The sequence below is a fragment of the Hemiscyllium ocellatum genome, chromosome 43, assembly GCF_020745735.1.
Source record: "Hemiscyllium ocellatum isolate sHemOce1 chromosome 43, sHemOce1.pat.X.cur, whole genome shotgun sequence".
NCBI classification, from domain to species: domain Eukaryota; kingdom Metazoa; phylum Chordata; class Chondrichthyes; order Orectolobiformes; family Hemiscylliidae; genus Hemiscyllium; species Hemiscyllium ocellatum.
In genome coordinates this window covers 13,610,948-13,631,537 of record NC_083443.1, presented here as the reverse complement: position 1 = coordinate 13,631,537, position 20,590 = coordinate 13,610,948, and the positions used below count along the sequence as shown (strand labels likewise).

The window sequence follows — 20,590 nt, the reverse complement described above, 5'->3', positions numbered from 1 at the left end:
ACACAAAAGATAAAAAAAAGTGTCTTAGTGTTTCTGCACAGACACATTTCTCCAGTTGAAGCTGCCACAGTGTGACAATATACCCTTTCGTTTTGAGGTTGGCCTCCTGTGGAATTTCTAATTAATTAGTCTTCTTATTGAGATGCCTTAATAACGCCAAGTACAAGCTGCACCCTTTAGGTTGTTCTACTTAGTCAACACACAGAGTGGCACGATCACATGTAATCTGAATGAGGGACTTCAATGTCCATCACCAAGACTGACTCAGTGGCACCACAATTAACCAGCTTGGCTGAATCTGCTAGAATAGGCCTCCAGCAGATGATGAGGGAATCCACAGGAGGGAAAGTTGTACTTGCCCACACTGTCACCAAATAACAGTAGTAGATGCATCAGCAGGAGTGAACACACTCCTTGTGGAGACAATGTTACACATTTTAAATTAAGGATACCCAGCATTGTGGTCTGTGGCATTACTACCATACTTATACTCTACCATTACTAGATATCAAATAGACCTAGCAACTAGAGACTGAGTATCCATGAACCACTGTGGGCCATCAGCATTCACCCAAACCTGCAATCTCACAGCCCCGTCATAACCCACACTCTATCACTACCATCAAGCCAAGGGATCGACCCTGATTCAAAGAAGAGTGCAGGAGGGCATACCAGGAGCAGTATCAGGCTTACCTAAAAATTAGATGCTAATCCAATGAAGCTACAACATAGGACTACTTGTTGTACAGAACTGCGCATTGTGTCCTAAATGGTTCTGGACAATTAAACAAGTAGGCTTCACAAGTTGGCTTCACAAGTATGCCATCTTCAATGATGGTGGCACCTCCTTAACAATAACCTCTCACCGACACTCAGTTTAAGTTCTTCCGGTACAACTCAGAAGTGAAGGTGACTGCTGTGGGCATCAAAGCAGCATTGATCAAGTGTGGAATCAAAGAACCGGAGCAAAATTGGAGTCAATGGGATTTAATTGGAATCATACCTTGCACAAAGGAAGATGGTTGTGATTTTGGTGATCAGTGATCTCACCTTGAGAAGTTCTTAATATCCTAGGCCCAAACACCTTCAGCTATTTCATCAATGACCTTCCCCTATGAAAGGTCAAAAGTGGGGTTGTTCATTGATGTTTGCACAATGTTCAGCGCTATTTGCAACACCACAGATATTGAAGCAATCCATGTCCATAGCAGCAGGAGCAAGCCTGGACAATATCCAGGTTTGGGCGATAAATGGAAAATAATATTCACGCCATACAAGTAGCAAGCAATGACCATTTTCAAAACCAAGGGGCAGGCGAGATTCTTCACTTAAGATTCAAGACTGGGACTTGAACCCACAACCTTCTGTCTCAGAGGTGAAAGTGCTACAAGTGAACCACAGATGATAACTATATGTTGAATCCATGATGCAATCATTAGTGTATGCAATTGATAACCTAAAGCAATGTCATATATAACACAAAATTTGTTTTTTTTTTGTAAATTTTTATGTACGTGTGTTTTGTTCCTTAGTTCTTGCACCAACTAATATCCCATCATTCTGACCTGTGCCACTATCTAGCACAGAAAAGCCCCTGTTCGAGCTGGGAGATCCACCCCATATCCCAATGAGAAGTTGGGTTTTCCAATCCAGTGCAAAGTTGAGGGATCCATCCCAATCCCCACTGCCAAGCTGGGGAATCCATCAAGGCCCCAGCCAAAGAAGAAAATATCTCTTTCCAGCTACCACCCTAGTGGATCAGGATTTCTCAACCATTAGTTTAATTGGACAGAACACTCTGGCTACCTGTGATCTCAGTTACCATTTCCTCTCTCAATCTGTGGTCAGACCCTGAATTGTAGTCTTTGGGATTTTGATGTGTAAAATTCATGGAATCAGAGCTGTGGCACACATCTCAGGGATCGATAAAATATTTTTTGTCAATTATTTTTGGGAGAAAGGAGAGCAGCAAAGATCTGTTGGAAAAATGCTAGCACGTGACTTCATGTGAGCCAAAATGACATTTTCACTGAACTTCATCTAACTCTTGTGGGACATCTGCAACCTTCTCTTTTGAATTTTTACACGTGCTTTTCGAAGGAAATGTTCCTTTGAGCTTTTAAGGGTCACATTCCCTTAGCTGGTGTCCTGTGGGGGTGGCTTTGATTAGATTACTGATATTCTGGATGACATTGTCGAGTTTGGTCCAACAGTTTTGTTCGCTTCTGACCTTTAACCAGGAAAGTCAGAGTGAGCGGAGAATCTATCTTCCTCTTTAACAATGGGAACTGCAGGCCAGATGTATCCTGCAGCTGCATGCTCACTTCCTTCCATCGGACTCTGGTTGTATTTATGCCTTTGTTCTCCAGCTGTTTGACCGCATGCTGGGTGCTTATCAGTGCAGTCGATGCCCCACAATAGGAAGAGGTAATGACACAACTTCCACTTGCTGTAGTGAAATAAAACACAGCGCTCTTTACTCACAGAACACCACAGGGGATCTTAAAGAATGAGGTGTATGGTACAGTGAGCACTGTGAAAACAGTGCACTCCTGAGAATTGAGTACAGAAAGAAGTGCAGGGATAGTGACTAGCAATGAATAGCCTCATTCTATTCCTTTCTTGGAACCTAATTTGTAACTCCCCTCCCCTTTCTCCCTGCACCCCATTACTCTCACTGACTGTAGGTATCAGTTACCTTTCACCTCACCTGGCAACCTCAATACCATTTCTCAGCCACCTGCTCAGCCAAGGAGGGCTTCACAGGTACACTTACCCTGTTCTCCCCAAGTCCCTCAAAGCTCACCAGCACAGTCATCCTAGACCCATGGTCAGATATCCTCAACTCTACCTCCCATTTCTGAGGCCAATTGTGTTAGCCCATGCTACCATCTCAGATGAGATCAATTAACCCCACAAAAGGTTGACAGTTGGCTTGTTAAACTCAAGTTTAAACTGTTGGGTGCACACTTACCACCATACCAGTGATATTAAATCTAATAATATAAATTCGTACTTTAGAGATAGAAAGGGGTTTGCAGGAGTGGCATTGAGCAAACAGAAAGAACTTCTATTTATATATAGTGCCTTTCATAATCACAGCGCATCCCAAACTGCATCACAGTATATTTGAATAGATACCACTGACCTCAAGGTCTCTAGTTCTCTGTTCTTAAGAAGCTCAATCATTTGTAGAGTTGCACTAATCCCTGGCACCACACCTATTTGACTTCTCAGGTGAAACTAGAGACAGCCAGGAGAAAGGAATTGCAGTGTTTTTAATAGAGTTAAGTTGTAAAAGATGGATGTGAGAAGATAAACACGGGCATGTATTAGTTAGGCCAAATGGCCTCTTTTGTGCTCTTATTTTTTAATAACTTCTCTTTAAGCAGTTCTTCAGGATCTTATGAAGATATAAAATAGGAACAAGGGTTGGCCAGTCCCCAACCCCATTCTGGAAAATCAGGACAGATTTACTTACTCCACATTCCTGCCCACCCCTAACAACCTTCCACCCTCTCGCTTATCCAAGTCTATCTATTCCTGCCTTAAATTTATTCAAGGAACACCACATTCACTGCCTTTTGAGAAGCAGAGTTCCAACCTCACCACCCTCTGAGGAAAAAGGATTCTCTTCTCTCATAAAATGTATTTTAAAACAGTGACCCTAGTTCTAAATTTCGTCATAAGAGGAAATTTTCTTTCCATAAAAGGGTGGCTTGGTTCCACTCCCCTTCAACTGGGTTCTGAGATAGTTGGCAAGTCCAGTGTGCAATTGGCAGATTTGCGCCACATGCCGGGCAAGGTGCTTGAAAGATTGAGTAGGTGGGGTGTTTAGATATTTTCACATCCTTGATGAAGTCTCCTGTATGTTTGGTGCCATTTTAAATGAACTTCCTCGGTTTTGATAAGTCACGAGCCCAGAATTGCCAATAGTCAACAGGAATATTTCAACTCCGAACTCCCTGAATCATTTTCTCTACCATCCTAGGCGTATCCTGCTACAACTTAAATTGATAGCTGAGTGACATAAAATGACTGCTAAAATCTTAACAAGTCAAAACATTCAAACATTTTACATCATCAGTAATACTAAAGGTGACAGATGCTCCTGAACTACATATAAAGACTCTCACCAATGAACACTGACTTCAAGAAGTGAACATTTTACGTAAAGTGAGAGAAAAAGTCACAATGAACTTGGAAATAATAATAATGATGATGGATGTCACACCTGGGATGTGCTCATGCACTCTGACCAGCCGGTGCAAAGTATAGAGAAATTCCGATATTCAACAAAAAAACTATAGTCTCTCCGCAGGAGATTTTGTACACATTGAAAAGTCTTTCTATTCATAGGAGGCAAACACATCAAAGACTTTGCCTTTTAGATAGTTCATCTTGAGATTTAAGAGTAAATAAACACAGCAAACAATCATACAAAGGCCAAACTCAGGGCTACAAGATTGGGACAACATATACAAACTCTATCTCGTTTACAGATCTGAATTTTGCCTCAGAATGAACTGAGAAATTGCTGAAGGGACATAACAGTGGAGGGGGGTATGCCTAAACTGCCCTTCAAATGCAACATTGTCTCTCTGGGGACAGTTCAAAACTACCTTCTCAGGGCGATTGATTACAACATCTGGGGGACCAAAGATGAGTCAGAATTTCTTCAGATAACTACAGAATTTGTGAACGAACATTGATTTAGAAATTTGCTCACAAATCTCTCTAGTCCAAGTCAGTCAGCTTGCATGTCAGAGATATCAATCCTACCTCATTTATCTCAATGTCATCTCAGGTTTTATCTTCAAGTATGAGATAACTGTAGCTTTTTTAATTTTGATGCACTTAGAGATAATGATGGAAGTTAGGCCCACACCTCATTGAAATGTAAACAGTCACATTGACCAACCCTCCAAACCAAAGTTTTTCCCAACATGAACTCCAAATGCTTCATCTCTTGACATTGTTAAAAATCACACAGCACCAGGTTATAGTCCAACAGGTTTAATTGGAAGCACTAGCTTTCGGAGCGCTGCTCCTTCCAACCATCCGATGAAGGAGCAGCGCTCCAAAAGCTAGTGCTTCCAATTAAACCTGTTGGATTATAACCTGGTGTTGTGTGATTTTTAACTTTGTACACCCCAGTCCAACACCGGCATCTCCATCTCTTGACATTGAATTTGCATCACAATCAAAGAGGCTATTCAGTCCAAACTAGGCTTCATGTTTATGTTTCACACAAGCCTCCTCTCACTTTATCAGCATATCCTTCTCTTGTGTTATCCCTCAATAATTTATCTAGCTTCTCTTTAAGTGCATTGCATGCTAATTGCCTTGACCTCTCCACGTGATGGCTCATTCTACACGCTTGTCAGATGTTGCATTCTCCATAAAGGCAAAATACTGCAGCTTTTGGAAATCTGAAACAAACACAAAGTGCTGAAGAAACTCAGCAGGACTAATAGTATCTTAGAAATAGAGTTAATGTTTTGAGTATGTTCTTCTGCTCTGAAGAAGTCATACCAGACTCAAAATGTTAACACTGTTTCTCTCTCCACAGATGTTAGAATCATAGAGATGTACAGCACGGAAACAGATCCTTCGGTCTAACTCGTCCATGCCGACCAGATATCCCAACCCAATCTATTCCTATTTGCCTTTCCAGACTTGCTGAATTTGTCCAGCATTCTCTGCATTCATTGGGTTCTCCATGCTTTAATGAGCTGTTAATTAAATTTCAGAATCAATCCAAGAGGCTGAAGGGGTCATTCATGAGGCTGTGTTCCCTAAATGGAGCAGTCATGCAATTAACCTTTTCTGAGGAGGTCTCCTAATGGTAGTGCTACCAGATAACAAATCCAGAACTGGGGAAGTTTATTTGAATCTCATTCAACAACTAGAATATAAATCCAATCTCTGCCATGGCGGCAATTAAATCATTGATTGTGGCAAAAGTCCATTTGGTTCACCAAATGTCTTTTAAGGAAGGAAATCAGGTGTCATTATCCAGTCCAGCCTAAATGTAACTCCAGACCCACAGCAGTTTGGTTGACCCTTAACTGCCCTCTGAAATGGCTCATTTCAAGGGTGATTAGTGATGAGCAACAAATGTTCGCATAGACAGAGATGTGGGCTGAAAAATGTGTTGCTGGAAAAGCGCAGCAGGTCAGGCAGCATCCAAGGAACAAACGTCAAATCTCCTGTTCCTTGGATGCTGCCTGACCTGTTGCGCTTTTCCAGCAACACATTTTTCAGCTCTGATCTCCAGCATCTGCAGTCCTCACTTTCTCCTCGAAGATTTTAACCTACTGCGAATCCTCTTGCAAGGATGCCTTCCTTGAAGAAGCTCTCTTCCTCCCTCTACAAGGATTTCAGTGAGTCCCTCTCTCACTGCACACCCCAGGTCATCTCCTCTGCACAGAAGCTCTTCAGCCACGTTCTCAAACAGACTCGCTACTACAGCCACATCTCCTTCCTCAGCACCTGCCTATGGAACCGACTGATCCCGCACGGACTCCGGACTACATTCCGACCAACAAAATTTGGATCCAACTGATTCCTGAAGAAGGGCTTATGCCCGAAACGTCGAATCTCCTGTTCCTTGGATGCTGCCTGACCTGCTGCGCTTTTCCAGCAACACATTTTTCAGCTCTGATCTCCAGCATCTGCAATCTTCACTTTCTCCTCATAGACAGAGATGTCCACATCTCATGAAAGATTTAAAGAGATCAAACACGTTGACAGGTAGTGGAACTGAGGAGGCACTGTAAGTGAGAAATTGCTAACATTGGCACAATTTCTTTCCATTTGATAAGACAAATGCATAATCTGATTAATTACCACATCAAACTGTTTGCCCTGTTTCTTATCTCTCAGATCCCGCAGACAGTTTTCTCAGTTGATGGATCCCAAGAGAAAAAGCAGCTTTCATTTTAACAATAGCCAGTGCACAAACCATTGTTTCTCTGTAACCCAATTTATACATAAACTAAAGGAACAAAAGGAAGAGCTGTAGACTGTGCTGACGAAACCTGTTATATAATGTCATAAACAAACTACTCATAACTAATCAATCAGATCATTCAAATTAAAAGGAATACTTCTTGTAAGTTTAGCTGAGGAAACATTAGCCAGGATTCCTGATTTCCTGTTCAGTGCTGACTTTTGAAGAACACTGAATTGGCTGCTGAACCACAAAAAGGAAGAATGATTACTTGGCTATGGTGCTGAATATCGGCCATGAAATCATAGCAGGAAGCAGTCAGGACCAACACCACCAACAACATGGTTTCTTTAGCATCTTTAACATAGTAGTAAAACATCCAAAAGAACCTTAGAAAAGCATTTTTTAAAATCCTTTCATAGAACATGAATGTTGCTGTTTTGGCTAGCACTTATTCCTCATCAGTAACTTTGCTGGAGAAGGTGATGGTGAGCTGTTTTCTTTGACTTTCTGCACGTAGTGTAGGTATCCTCAAGGTACTGTTAGGAAGAAAGTTTCAGGATTTTGACCTAGTGTCAGTGAAGGAACGATGATATAGTTCCAAGGTGTGATGGTATGAGGCAGGATGGAAAGCTTGGAGTTCATGGTGTCCCCCTGTATTTGCTGTCCTTGTCCTTCTGGATGGTAGATTTCATGGATTTGGGAAGTGGTGTTGTAGAATTGCTACAGTGCATCTTGAAGGCTGTAGATGGGGTACCAATCAAGCAGGCTACTTTCTCCTGGAGCTACACTCATCCCGGGAAGATGCCATTACACGCCTGACTTCTGCCCTATAGATGGTGAGTTTTTCTTTCATTTGCTCATGGGATGTGGGTTCACTGGCAAGGCCAGTATTTATTGCCCTGTCTAATCAATCACATTGTTGTGGGTCAGGAGTCATGTTAGAATAAGAAAATTTCCCTAAAAGTCCTCAGTGAAATAGATGGTCTTTAACATCAATGGTTATGTGGCCACAATTAGGCTAACTTTTAATTCCACATTTATTGAATTCATATTTCACCATCTGCATTGATGACATTTAAACCCGTATCCTCAGAACATTAGCCCAGGGCCCTGACTTATTGATCCAGTGACATTCCCAACATGCCACCACCTTCCCTTACATTTAACAAAAGATAACAACCTCCAGCATTATGGCCCAATCTCCAGATCTGAAGAAATTCCTGAGTTGGTGACTCTGCTCTATCTTGTCCTGGAATGGTTCAACACCATGAACTACAAAATGGCACAGCAACTCATTGCAGTGGAGAGCAACCTCACCCATTACAAGCATCTGTTTGAAACATCTGGGTGACATATGCCAGTTCAGAGGTTGTAATGCAGATTCTCTCAGGAACTCAAAAATACTAAACCATCTGCTGTCATTCCTGAAAGGCATGCATCCCAGGCACATCCTACACACAGTCAGACCACATCCCCTGCCACGTCCCCCAAGAATGCCAGAATAAAGCCACCAACTCATACTTCCTCCTATAGCTCTACAAATAACAATCTTCCAACCTTCTGAAGACACAACACCCAATTTAGAAGACTAACTGGTCCCATTTAAAGGAACATTACCAAATTAGCCAGATCACCCAACAGTGCACTGCCGCCAATCTGAGCACAATGGGGTTACTTGGCTTTTTGGAGTCAATGGTTGACAGCCCATTTTAAGGGTCAAGAAGCATCCCTGTTATTCTACATCTTTGGTCTCACTAATGTTCACCGGGGAGATAGTGGAGATGGTTATGTCACTAGTCTAGTACACCAGGATTCAGGGTAATATTCTGGGAAAATGAGTTCAAATCCCACAATGGCAGCTGATGGAATTTAAATGCAATCAATAAAATCTACAATCAAAAGCTAGTCTCTGGAATGCTGACCATGAATCATCAATTGTTGCAAACACCATTTGGTTCACTAATGTCCTATAGGGAAGGAAATCTGCTGTCCTTACCAGGTCTAGACTCACAGCAATGTGGCTGATCTTTAACTGTTCTCTGAAGTAGTCTAGCAGGCCATTCTGTTCAAGGGCAACAAATGCCATCATAGCCAATGCTGCTTGCATATGATGAAAGAATAGAAAGAAAGAAATGTAGGCCACCAAACAAATGTTACCACAATCGCTGCAGATTCAGCAACAGAAACTGGCCAGAGCTGCTAGCAAGAGGCCTAACTCTCAAATGTTGGGAAGACATGATTGCAGAGGGTGAACTCAAAGCATCAAGTCTTCAAGTGGCCAGAGTGCAAATCAAAACTCACACGAGCCTATATATCATAAGCCACTTTTAAAATTGAACTGGAGGCTTTATTTCCTGAACCAGATGGATGCTATGAACAGCTGCAGTTAGGCCCCTTGTAAGATTATGCCAGTAGCATTATTCATGGCAATGAGGAGCAAAGGCTACCATGCCATTTGAAGACCATTACAGACCCCTTAATACCAGGTGAAGGGAGAAATGTCACCCTCAATATGCTGATATATCCCTTGTAGCAAACAGATGATAATTGCACTATGCATTTATTATTTAGTTTATCTCCCCTGGCTTTTCTTCTAATAAGTTGGAGAAGACAATATTTGAGCTCTCTCCCTTTTATTTATATTCTGGTTAAAAGCTACCTTTTTGACTAAACTTTTGATCAACTGTCCAGATATTTCCTTCTGTAATTTGCTGTTACATGTAGGTCAGACCAAGCAGATTTCCTTCTTGAAAGAGCATTATTGAAATAGAGGTTTCTTAATTAAACCGTGTAAAAAATGAGGTCTGCAGATGCTGGAGATCACAGCTGAAAATGTGTTGCTGGTCAAAGCACAGCAGGTCCGGCAGCATCTCAGGAATAGGGAATTCGACGTTTCGAGCATAAGCCCTTCATCAGGAAACCAACAGTTGACAGTAGTTACATGACTTTTAATTCCAGGTTTTATTGAATTCAAATTTCATCATACATCATTGTGGAATTCAAACCCAGGGCATTAGCCCAGAGCTCTGGATTACTAGTCTAGTGACATTCCCACCACACCACCACTTCCCCTGACATTTACCAGAAGTTAAACACAAATGTGTGGCATTGTCTTCCACCTCAGTGAGGTGCTGTATCATCTTGCAGTTCCTGGTAAATCATTCCAGAACTCAACTACAGGAGTATGCTTTGAATAATGAGTCTTGTGATAGGTCTTGGGATTTCCACTACACTGCATTAAAGATGCTCTCAAGATGTAAGCTGTTATTCTGGTTAAGCTAATAACAGGATTATCATCAAGAAAGTGCCACACAATATTTTGTAGGAATTATATATGAATGAGAACTCTTGCAAGACTATAAATATGAAAAATTAGGATATTTATGGAGAAAACATTCAAAGTGAAAAGAAATACAAAGAAAGAATTTTCTGTTAATGGCTTTGAATATCAAAATCTGATATTAGATTTACCATAGCATTGTTCATAATTAATAGCACAATAAAGGTAAAGTCACCATATCTTACCAGACATACAGCTGCTCTCTCATTCGAGAGAGACAACCAGTTGCAGTTTAACCTGAAGGTCACCTCACCTCAGGTGAGGGGAGATGTTGAGAAGGATAACCTCAGCACATGCAGGAATTGAACTCACATTGCTGGCATCACTCTGAATCACAGACTAGCCATCCAGTCAACTTAGTAAACCTTCAAAAGCACAGTATGCTGTTTATGTCATAATGTGTGCTGTATCATTAAAGTACATCTCTGTTTAACTGAAAATGCCTTTTCTATGTATCTTGTAGTTGCTGTGCTTTCCTGGGTCAGTTAGAAATGAATTGCTCTAGCTCAATATTCAGGTCAATTAAAAAGTTAGATTAGTACTTTTTAATTGGATATTTTGATACTAATTAGAAATTATTTTTGTTGATAGTAACCGTCTCTGTTGATTGGAAAAGGCCTCTTTTTAAAAAAATGAGATCTTTATATCGGTATCAAAATGTGAGATCTGGAGTTGGTAATATACTGTCGTAGGAATATAGGAGCAAAAGTAGGCCATTCAACCTATCTAACCTGCTCCACCATTCTAAATCGTGGGCGATCATCTATCCCATCACCATTTTCCCATGGTATTCACATATTCCTTACAGAAATATGTGAAAGCATCATTACCCTGGAGTTTTTTGGGTATATGTTCAGATGGAGTAGAATAACCCATGGTACCATTTTTAAAAGAGCAGTGCAATTCTCCCTGGTGACCTGGTCAAGACTACTCATTCAAACTCAAACAGATTATTTGGTCATTATCGCACCTCTGTTTAGAGAAACTTGCTGTGCACAAATTTATTGCCATGTTTTCTGACTTACAAGAGTGACTTTAGGCTTTAAAAGGACTTCTTTGTAAAGCAGCTGGGAGCATCATAAGGTCATGAAAGTTGCTAGATAAACGAAAGTTTGATTTCTACAATGCAAGGTCATGGATACCCAGAAGTGACACAACCTCATTTCATTTGCGTGCATGCATTTCCAATAAATTAATTGATTATTTTGTATTTTTATGCACGGATGAATTGTCCTGATTATACCTGTCACTTGACATAATCAGTTGCTGTCTGAGAGACTAAACAGGTTATGCCTTGTCTTACTGAGGTGCAGTTGATGAAGGAATAGATGGAAGACAGTATGTGAAAAATGCACAGTCGTCAGTGCAGTGGGGATGTATTGTCACAGCTTGATTATAACAACAAAAATGTGCATTAATATAGAGCCATTAAACAGTAAAATATCCTAATAAACTTCACAGGCATTTTATGAATCAAAATTTGACAGACTGAAGCTTAAGAAAATATGACAGATGACCAAAAGGAGAAGTAGGTTTTAAGGAATGTGTTCAAGGAGATAGAGAGAGATAGATAGATAAAGAGAGAGAGACAATTAGTGATGAAATTCCATACAAGTAGGTCTTGGACATACAGAATCAATGCAGGTATGGGAGCTAAGATTTACTTATGAGATCACTTGGCACTATCAAACCCAAGGATGGATCTAAAGCAGAGCTGATTTGAAATGGTGGTGTAGTGCTAATGTCACTGGACTGGTTATCCAGGAACACAGGTCAATACTCTGGAGGCATGCATTCACATCTCACTTTGGCACTTGGTGAAATTTGAATTCAGTAAACATCTTGAATTAGACTGGTGACTATATAACCATTGTCTATTGTTACAAAAACTCAATTGGTTAGAGTAATGCCTTTTAGGGAAGGAAGTCTGTCATCCTTATCTGATTAGGCCGACATGTGAATCCAGACCCACAGCAATGTGATTGACTCTTTTAACTGCCCTCTAAAAATGGCATCAGCAAGCCCCTCAGTTCAAGAGCAATTAGGGACAGGCAATGGCCCAGCAAATAAAACATAGAACATTATACTGCAGTGCAGACCCCTCAGCCCTTGATGTTGCGCCAAAGTCTGAAACCAATCTGAAGCCCATCTAACCTACATTTCATCCATATGTCAATCCAATGATTATTTAAATTCCCTAAAGTTGGCAAGTCTATTACCGTTCCAGGCAGTGTGTTCCACACCCCTACTACTCTCGGAGTAAAGAAACTACCTCTGACATTATCACTCCTCAATTTAAAATTATGTCATCTCGTGCTAGCCATCACCATTCAAAGAAAATGGCTCTCACTATCCACCGTATCTCACCTTCTGATTATCTTATATGTCTGAATTAAGTCATCTCTCAACCTTATTCTCTCTAATGAAAACAGCCTCATGTCCCTTAGCCTTTTCTCTTAAGACCCTCCCTCCATACCAGGCAACATCCTAATAAATCTCCTCTGCACCCTTTCCAAAGCTTCCACATCCTTCCTACAATGTGGTAACCAGAAATGTACGCAATACTCCAAGTGCAGCTGCACCAGAGTTTTGTACAGCTGCAACATGATCTCATGGTTCCGAAACTCAATGCCTCTACTAATAAAAGCTAACACATCATATGCCTTCTTAACAACTCTATCAACCTGGGTGGCAACTTTCAGGGATACCGAGAACTCTCTGCTCATCTACACTGCCAAGAATCTTACCATTAGCCTTAGACGCTTTACTCCTTCCAAAGTGAATCACTCCACACTTTTCTGCATTAAACTCCATTTGCCACCTCTCAGCTCAGCTCTGCAGCTTATCTATGTCCCTCATTAACCTACAACATCTTCTGACACTACTCACAACTCTACCAACGTTAGTGTCATCTGCAAATTACTGTCCTTCAGTCTTCTATAAAGTTAAAAATCACATCACCAGGTTATAGTCCAACAGGTTTATTTGGAAACACTAGCTTTCAGAGTGCTGCTCCTTCATCAGGTGATTGGGACATCTGTGGAACTATTCGGAGGATGATAGAAAAATCCCAACATGGTGACTTCTCCTTTCCTGTTTTTAACCTCAGCCCATACTACTTCAGTGGATGAGTCCTCAAACGTCCTTTCTGCAACTGTAATACGGTCCTTGACAAAGAATGCCCCCCACCTTTACCACCTTGTCTGTTCTTACTGAAATATCTAAATCTCAGAATCTGCAACAGCGTGCCTGTCCCTGCTCTACCCATGTCTCCAAAATGGCCACAACATTGAAGTCCCAGGTACCAACCCATGCTGCAAGTTCACCCACCTTGTTCCAGCTGCTCCTGGCATTGAAGTAGATGCACTTCAAACCAACTTCTTACTTGCCAGTGCCCCCTTGTAACCTTGAAACCTTATTTCTGACTTCATTATTCTCAACCTCTTGTATACAATTAAGTTCCTATCCCCCTGCTGAATTAGTTTAAACCTAGCCGATGAGCATTAGCAAATTTCCTCCCCAGGATATTGATACCCCACTGGTTCAGATGAAGACCATCCTGTTTGTAGAGGTCCCACCTATCCCAGAATGAGCCCCAATTATCCAGAAATCCAAAACCCTTCCTCCTGCACCAACCCTGTAGCCAGGTGTTCAACTCCTCTCTCTCCCTATTCCTCACCTTGCTAGCACATGGCACAGGCAACAAACCAGAGATAGCAACTCTGTTTGTTCTAAGCTTCCACCCTAGCTCCCTGAATTTATGCCTTAAATTCCCATCTCTCTTCCGACCTATGTCATTGGTGCCTATGTAGACCATGACTTGGGGCTGCTCCCCCTCCCCCTCAAGAATCCCAAAAACATGATCCGAGACATCACAAACCCTGGCACCTGGGAGGCAACACACCAATTGTGAGTCTCTCTCATTCCCACTGAACCTCATATCTGTTCCCCTAACTCTGGAGTCCCCAATGACTAATGCTGTGTCCATCTTCCCATTTCCCTTCTGAGCAACAGGGACAGACTCTGTGCCAGAGACATCTGCACCATTGCTTACTCATGGTAAGTCGTCCCTCCATCCATTGTGGATGGTGAAGGAATAAAAGCTTACTCCAGCATACACTTTCCATTTAGTTGATTTCTTCAACACGATGCAGCACACAGTGCACAATGATTGCCACCTATCAACTTCAGTGTCAGGCTCCATAAAATGATGCTGCATTATCTTAAATCTATTTCATACAGCTCTCAAAAATTTAACCCTCTCCTCTGTTATATCTTAACAGTCCACACTGCAAACTTCTGAGCTTCAGGGAAACCTTACATATACAGATTTACATTCATGTGTTAGGTATAATCACTGCACAGAAGGACCGAAATAGAATGAATATTTTAACTTGAGGACATGTAGATGTGCATCTTCGCCAATTAATTGGTGATTTTTATGAAATATCAACACTGCTATTATTTAGAATAATACTACAACTCAGTTTGTACACAAAACAATCTTAAAAACAGTAAATAAATGGGCAATTAATTTTTACTGAGGAATGGATATGGGCACAGGACACCAGGAGAATTCTCCTACTCTTCTTTGAAAACATGTGAAGTCTGTCACAAAACCTCCACCTGAGAAGACAGATCGGAGGTTTATGATGACAGAGTAGTATAATTAATCCAAATACAACTGTAGATATATAGAATACATCTTTGTAATTTTAACTTTATACTGAGAACCATAGCTGTGACAGCACTCTCATCTCTGTGTTTAATTTTTGCAGTTTTCAAACTTTCTCAAGAAGCACAAACACCAAGTCTACACTGGGAACTTTTGTGGATTCCAAACTGTTGTAGGATCTCAAATGAGACAAGAAATCCAGGCTCTCTCTGCTCTCTCAGGTGGACTTAAGGAGGTATTCTTCTCAGTGTCCTGGCTGCTGAATATTGTTCATTCCACATCATTAATCCACTTTATTGTTAAATAGTTATTATTTTATATTTTTATATATTTTATATTGATTAATCTCTCATTGCTTGTTGTAAGAGCTTGCTGTGTGACACAGTGACTGCTGTATTTCCAAACAATGGAACAATGGCTAAACTTTTTAAGTATTTAATTGCATTTTGAGGCCTCAATTTCATGAAAGGTACTAGACAAATGCAAGTTATTCCTTTCTGACTCTCTATCTTCTACTAGATGACACAAAAATCTAGCAAATGTCAAAAAATGTTTCCGTGAATTGCCTATTAAAATTTACTCATCAATTTTTCCACTTTGGCAAAATTTGAATATGTAATATATATAAACAAATGTTTTTTCTTAAGAATCAATCTTCTGAAAACAAATGAGTAGGAAGGGTTTGAAGGGAAATGGACCAGGTGCTGGCAGGTGGGACCAGATTAGGTTGGGATGTCTGGTCAGCATGAACGAGTTGGACCGAAGAGTTTTGTTTCCGTGCTGTACATCTCTATGACTGTATGAATGCTATATGTAGGTAAGTACTAACAGCACTCAGTAAGTCTTCCTGTTTATCTCTCTCGTGAAGTCACGCTGCTGATGCTTCCAGTGCTATGTTTGTGGTATCTACACATCCTGTTTTCGTTCCCTTCTGTATCTGTTTCCTTCACCTCGGGCTACCAGTTCTTTATTGTGGAGCTTCTTTAGTTTTTGATTTTCCTCTCCCTATTCACCGACCTTTACCTTCAACACACCCTCCCAACCTCAGACCCCCACTTTCCCAAGGTAGAGACATCCTGGAGGCATAGCCACCCATAGAATCTCACCTATTTTTATTAAATTTAAAGGATGAGTGTCACTCCACGAGACAGCATTTATTGTCTCTCCCTAACTGTCCTAAGAGAAGGTTACAGTGAGCTTCCTTCTTAAAATACTTGGGGTGTAGGAGCACCTGCTGTGCTGTTCAGTGGGAGTTCCAGGATTTTGTCCCAGTATCATTGAAGGAACTGCAATATACTTTCAAGTCAGAATGATGTATGCCTTGAATTTAAACTAGTAACTGATAATGTTCCCATGTACCTACTGCCCTTGCCCTTCTAGGTGATAGTTATCACAGATTTAAAAGGTTCTGTTGAAGAAGCCTTGGTGAGATGTTGCTGTGCATTTGTAGATAGTACATACTGCTGCTATTGTGCAGTGATGGAGGGAGTGGATATTGAAGGTGATTGATGGGATGTAATTAATCAGGTTGCTTTGACCTGGATGGTGTTGAGCTTCTTTACTGTTGTTGGAGCTACACCCATTCAGGCAAGTGGGAAGTATTCCATCATATACCCAACATGTGAGTTGTAGATGGTAGACAATTTGAGGACTCAGAAAATGAGTTATGAGATGTAAGATTCCCTACGTCTGACCTGCTCTTTCAGTCATGTATTTAAATGGCTAGTCCAGTTCAGTTTCTGATCAATGATAACCCCAGGATATAAATAGGGACAGATTCAGCAATGGAAACGTCATTAAACATCGAAGCACGATAGTTAGATTCTACTTTTTAGGAGAAGGTAACTGCCTGGCACTTAACTGACATGAATGTTACTCGCCATTTATCAGCCCAAGCCTGAACCTTGCCCTAGTTTTGTTGCATTTGAACATGGTTTGCTTCAGTATATGAGGAGGCAAAAGTTTTCACCCTGATTTCCATTGACTGCAGTTTCCCTCAGGTTCTTGATGCCACACTCAGCCAAGTGCTGCCTTAATGTAAAAGACAGTCACCCTCGCACTCAATCAAATGCTGTCTTAATATTAAGAGCGGTCGCCCTCACATTCAGTCAAATGCTGCCTTAATGGTAAGGTCACCCTCACTTTTCTTCTGGAGTTCAACTCTTTTGTTCATGTTTGGACTAAGGTTACAATATGTCAGGAGCCAAATGGAACCCACACTGTGTTAGTGAGCAGTCAACATAGAGGAGGGATGGATCAACAAGTGAGGGGGGTGCATGTTAGTTGTAATCAGCAGAGTGTTTGACTTTATGCCGTGAGATTTCATGAGACTGTCGTCAATGTTATGAACTCCTAGGGTAATTCTGTCCTGACTGTATACCACATGGCAACACGTCTGGTGGCTCTGTCCTGTTGGTGGGACACAACAAACTGAGTGACAGTGTTCTCTTAGACATTGTAAGATATGATTCCATAAATATGATGATGCCAGGCTTTATTTGTCTGTGAGGCAGCTCTCTCAACTTTGGCACAAGCATCACAATGTGATCCCAGATGGCAAATATCCATATTCAAGTCTAATCCATTCCTCGCAGATGGATACAAATGCAGCACAGATTCCTCACAGATGCCTCCTTGAGAGGCATAAAAGGACAGCAATCAGAAAAAAAAGACGAAAATCAGAAAGCACAAGTTACCTTCTTTTGTAACTGCACCCAATTACAAAAAGACTTCCATTTTTATAGTGTCCTTCAGTATCAGATCAACCAAACATTCTTTGCATTTAATAGAATACTTTTGAAATGTAGGGTAATGATACACTATTTTATGCACAGTGAGTTGCATAAACAGCAGTGTGCCAAATAATCTATTTTTGTGATGTTGATTGAAGGATAAGTACAGTATTAACTGGGGGAAACTACCATGTTCTTCCCAAAATAGTAATTAGAAACAGTTTTTTATAGGACAGAAAAAGGTCCTTCACCCATTGTGGGATCTTTTGCATCCACTGTTTTTGGGTGAGACATTAAACCATCTCTCCAATATTGCAGCGCTCTTTCAGTACAGCACTGGAGTGTCAATCTAGATTTTACACTCAAATCAGGGGAGTGGGACTTGGACTCACTACTGTCCAAGATCATGCCACAGAGCAAATGCACAACCTTTGAGCTTCTGGGCGGTTGTACAGTTTTACCAAGTGAATCTTCGTGAGAAGCTTAACAATTAAGAGCGTTCTCAATGATGAACATATCCGCTTGAACACATACTAGTTTCCCGAACAATGACTTCTGCCTTGGAGCGTTTGTTAATTACTTCCCACTTTGCACACAACATTACTCGCTGTTGAAAGTCAGTGATAGAGGCAAAAAAAAACTCTCAATTCTCAGTTAAAACTTAAACTGATTTTTTTTTGGTGGAGTAGAGAGTGGTAGAAGGGAGATTACCTGAACTACCGGTTTTGTAGCAAACATCCAACTCCCTTTGACAGCGCTGGACACGTTGAAAGATTTTCACATCTAAAAAAAAGTGCAGTTCTTACACCATCTCGACAGAATCCCAGTCAGCAGGTTTGTGAAGTTGCGGAGCTGATCATGGTGAAGTTCAAATCAATTTAACTAACAGAAGCAGCCTGTCATCCGCGTTCTCGTTTTTCTATGTACGCACACCAGTAACATTAAGCAAAACTCAACAACCGGAGAATGTGAGGGTGTGCCCTTTGCAAAGTGGAATTCATCAACGGCCCTGCCAATCAGAAAACCGGCTCCTGGCAACAACCAATCCAGCCACAACACGGTCTGCCCCAGATAAATGAAGGTGGAAATCCTCCGCATACAGTAAACCTCTTGGTGTTAATACTTACAACTACTGAATCTTGTAGTTTGAAGTTTTCTTTTCTGCCCTTCCCTTCCCCCACCAACCTTTGCTGTCAAGCTGAGGAACCTCTTCCTGTTTTAAGCAGAAAACAGACGAGAAACCAGCCCTGGAAAGAACCTGCTGCTTTTTATTACATGTTAAAGTCCTGCCAAAGTTTGTCTTCAGCAGTGAGCCATGCCCAGGGCAGGACTGTTCTGCCCTTAGTGATGTTGTTGCGATTCTATAACTTCGTGGATTACGGAACTTTTGACTGTCTCCAGTACAAACAAATTTCAAAACAGACAACTCTAGTCAGTCAGTGGCTGTCGGGGAACAGGGGGAACAGAGGCAACAACTCAATTGGGTCGACTGCATCAAGCTCCTGAGAGGACTTCACGGTGGTTAATGAAATGAGGATTCCCGCTGCGGTAGAGACGACAGCTTGGGGAGGCACCATTTCAAAATAGGGGTCTCCCATTTAGGACGGAGTTAAGGGAGAATTATTTTTCAAAAGGTCTGAAGTCTAATGAAATTGTTCCTCTAGAATGTAGGCAGAGTCATTGGGCACTTTTAAGACTGAGTTATATAGATTCCCTTTGAAACCCGTGTTAGTCAGAATCTATCTGGGGCAGAAAGGAGAGTGATGTTGCAAGCAACATCAGATTAACCATAATCTTATTGAATAGCAGTACAGGCTTGAGGGGCTACTGCTCTTAATTCATATCTTTGTGTATGTACTCTTCACCTATCGTCTCTCTCCTGTCAAGAGTTCGCCACGCGACATAAATGCGTATACAGTACACCTACTTTTGGGAGAATGCCAGTTAAAATAATTCAGAACAAATAATTCAGAGCAAAATTACTTACATTTATATAAACGTTTCTCATTCTATAAGACCATCCACAAGCTCTTAACACCCAACTGTTTTTGAAGTGCTGTCGTTATTATTTATCCAGACAATTGAAGGAGCTAACATTGAGCACAGCAAGCTCTCACAAGCAAATTAAAAAAAAGAAATGGATGAACTATTAATCTGAGTTATAGTAATGTTCAATGGGAAAAGTCGACTTTGACAAGTGCAATGGAACCCACAACATAGAGACAAGGGTTTAATGTGACACATCAATACTATATCAGTCCAAACTTATACTTGCAGTGGTTACTTGTACATAGAACATAGAACATAGAAGGATACAGCGCAGTACAGGCCCTTCGGCCCTCGATGTTGCGCCGACCGAATCCTACCTAACCTATACTAGCCCAATAACTTCCAAATGCCTATCCAATGCCCGCTTAAATGACCATAAAGAAGGAGAGTTCACCACTGATACGGGCAGGGCATTCCATGAACTCACAACCCGCTGTGTGAAGAATCTACCCCTAACATCTGTCCTATACCTACCACCCCTTAATTTAAAGCTATGTCCCCTAGTAACACCTGACTCCATTAGCGGTAAAAGGTTCTTAGTATCTACCCTATCTAAACCCCTAATCATCTTATACACTTCTATCAGATCTCCCCTAAACCTTCTCTTCTCCAATGAGAACAGCCCCAAGTGCCTCAGCCTTTCCTCATAAGATTTTCCTACCATTCCAGGCAACATCCTGGTAAACCTCCTCTGCACTCGTTCTAAAGCTTCCACATCCTTCCTATAGTATTATGTAAATATATTGTAAACCTATGTTTCCTAACCTGGGATTTTCCTCACCCCATTTCTGCTGTATTTTACACTAATTAATACAAATTGATCAGAATGATTAGCC

General features: G+C 41.1%; 1 protein-coding gene across 2 annotated transcripts in view; it reads right to left on the bottom strand.

Moving 5' to 3' along the window:
- pald1a (phosphatase domain containing paladin 1a) overlaps positions 1 to 18,639 on the bottom strand; it is a 256,800-nt gene extending 238,161 nt beyond the window's left edge. For both annotated transcript variants that reach the window (XM_060854041.1, XM_060854042.1), the window contains exon 1: positions 18,417 to 18,639. The gene's annotated coding sequence lies outside the window, so the exon portion shown is untranslated. The remainder of the gene's footprint in view (positions 1 to 18,416) is intronic.
- Positions 18,640 to 20,590: the final 1,951 nt, after the last annotated feature.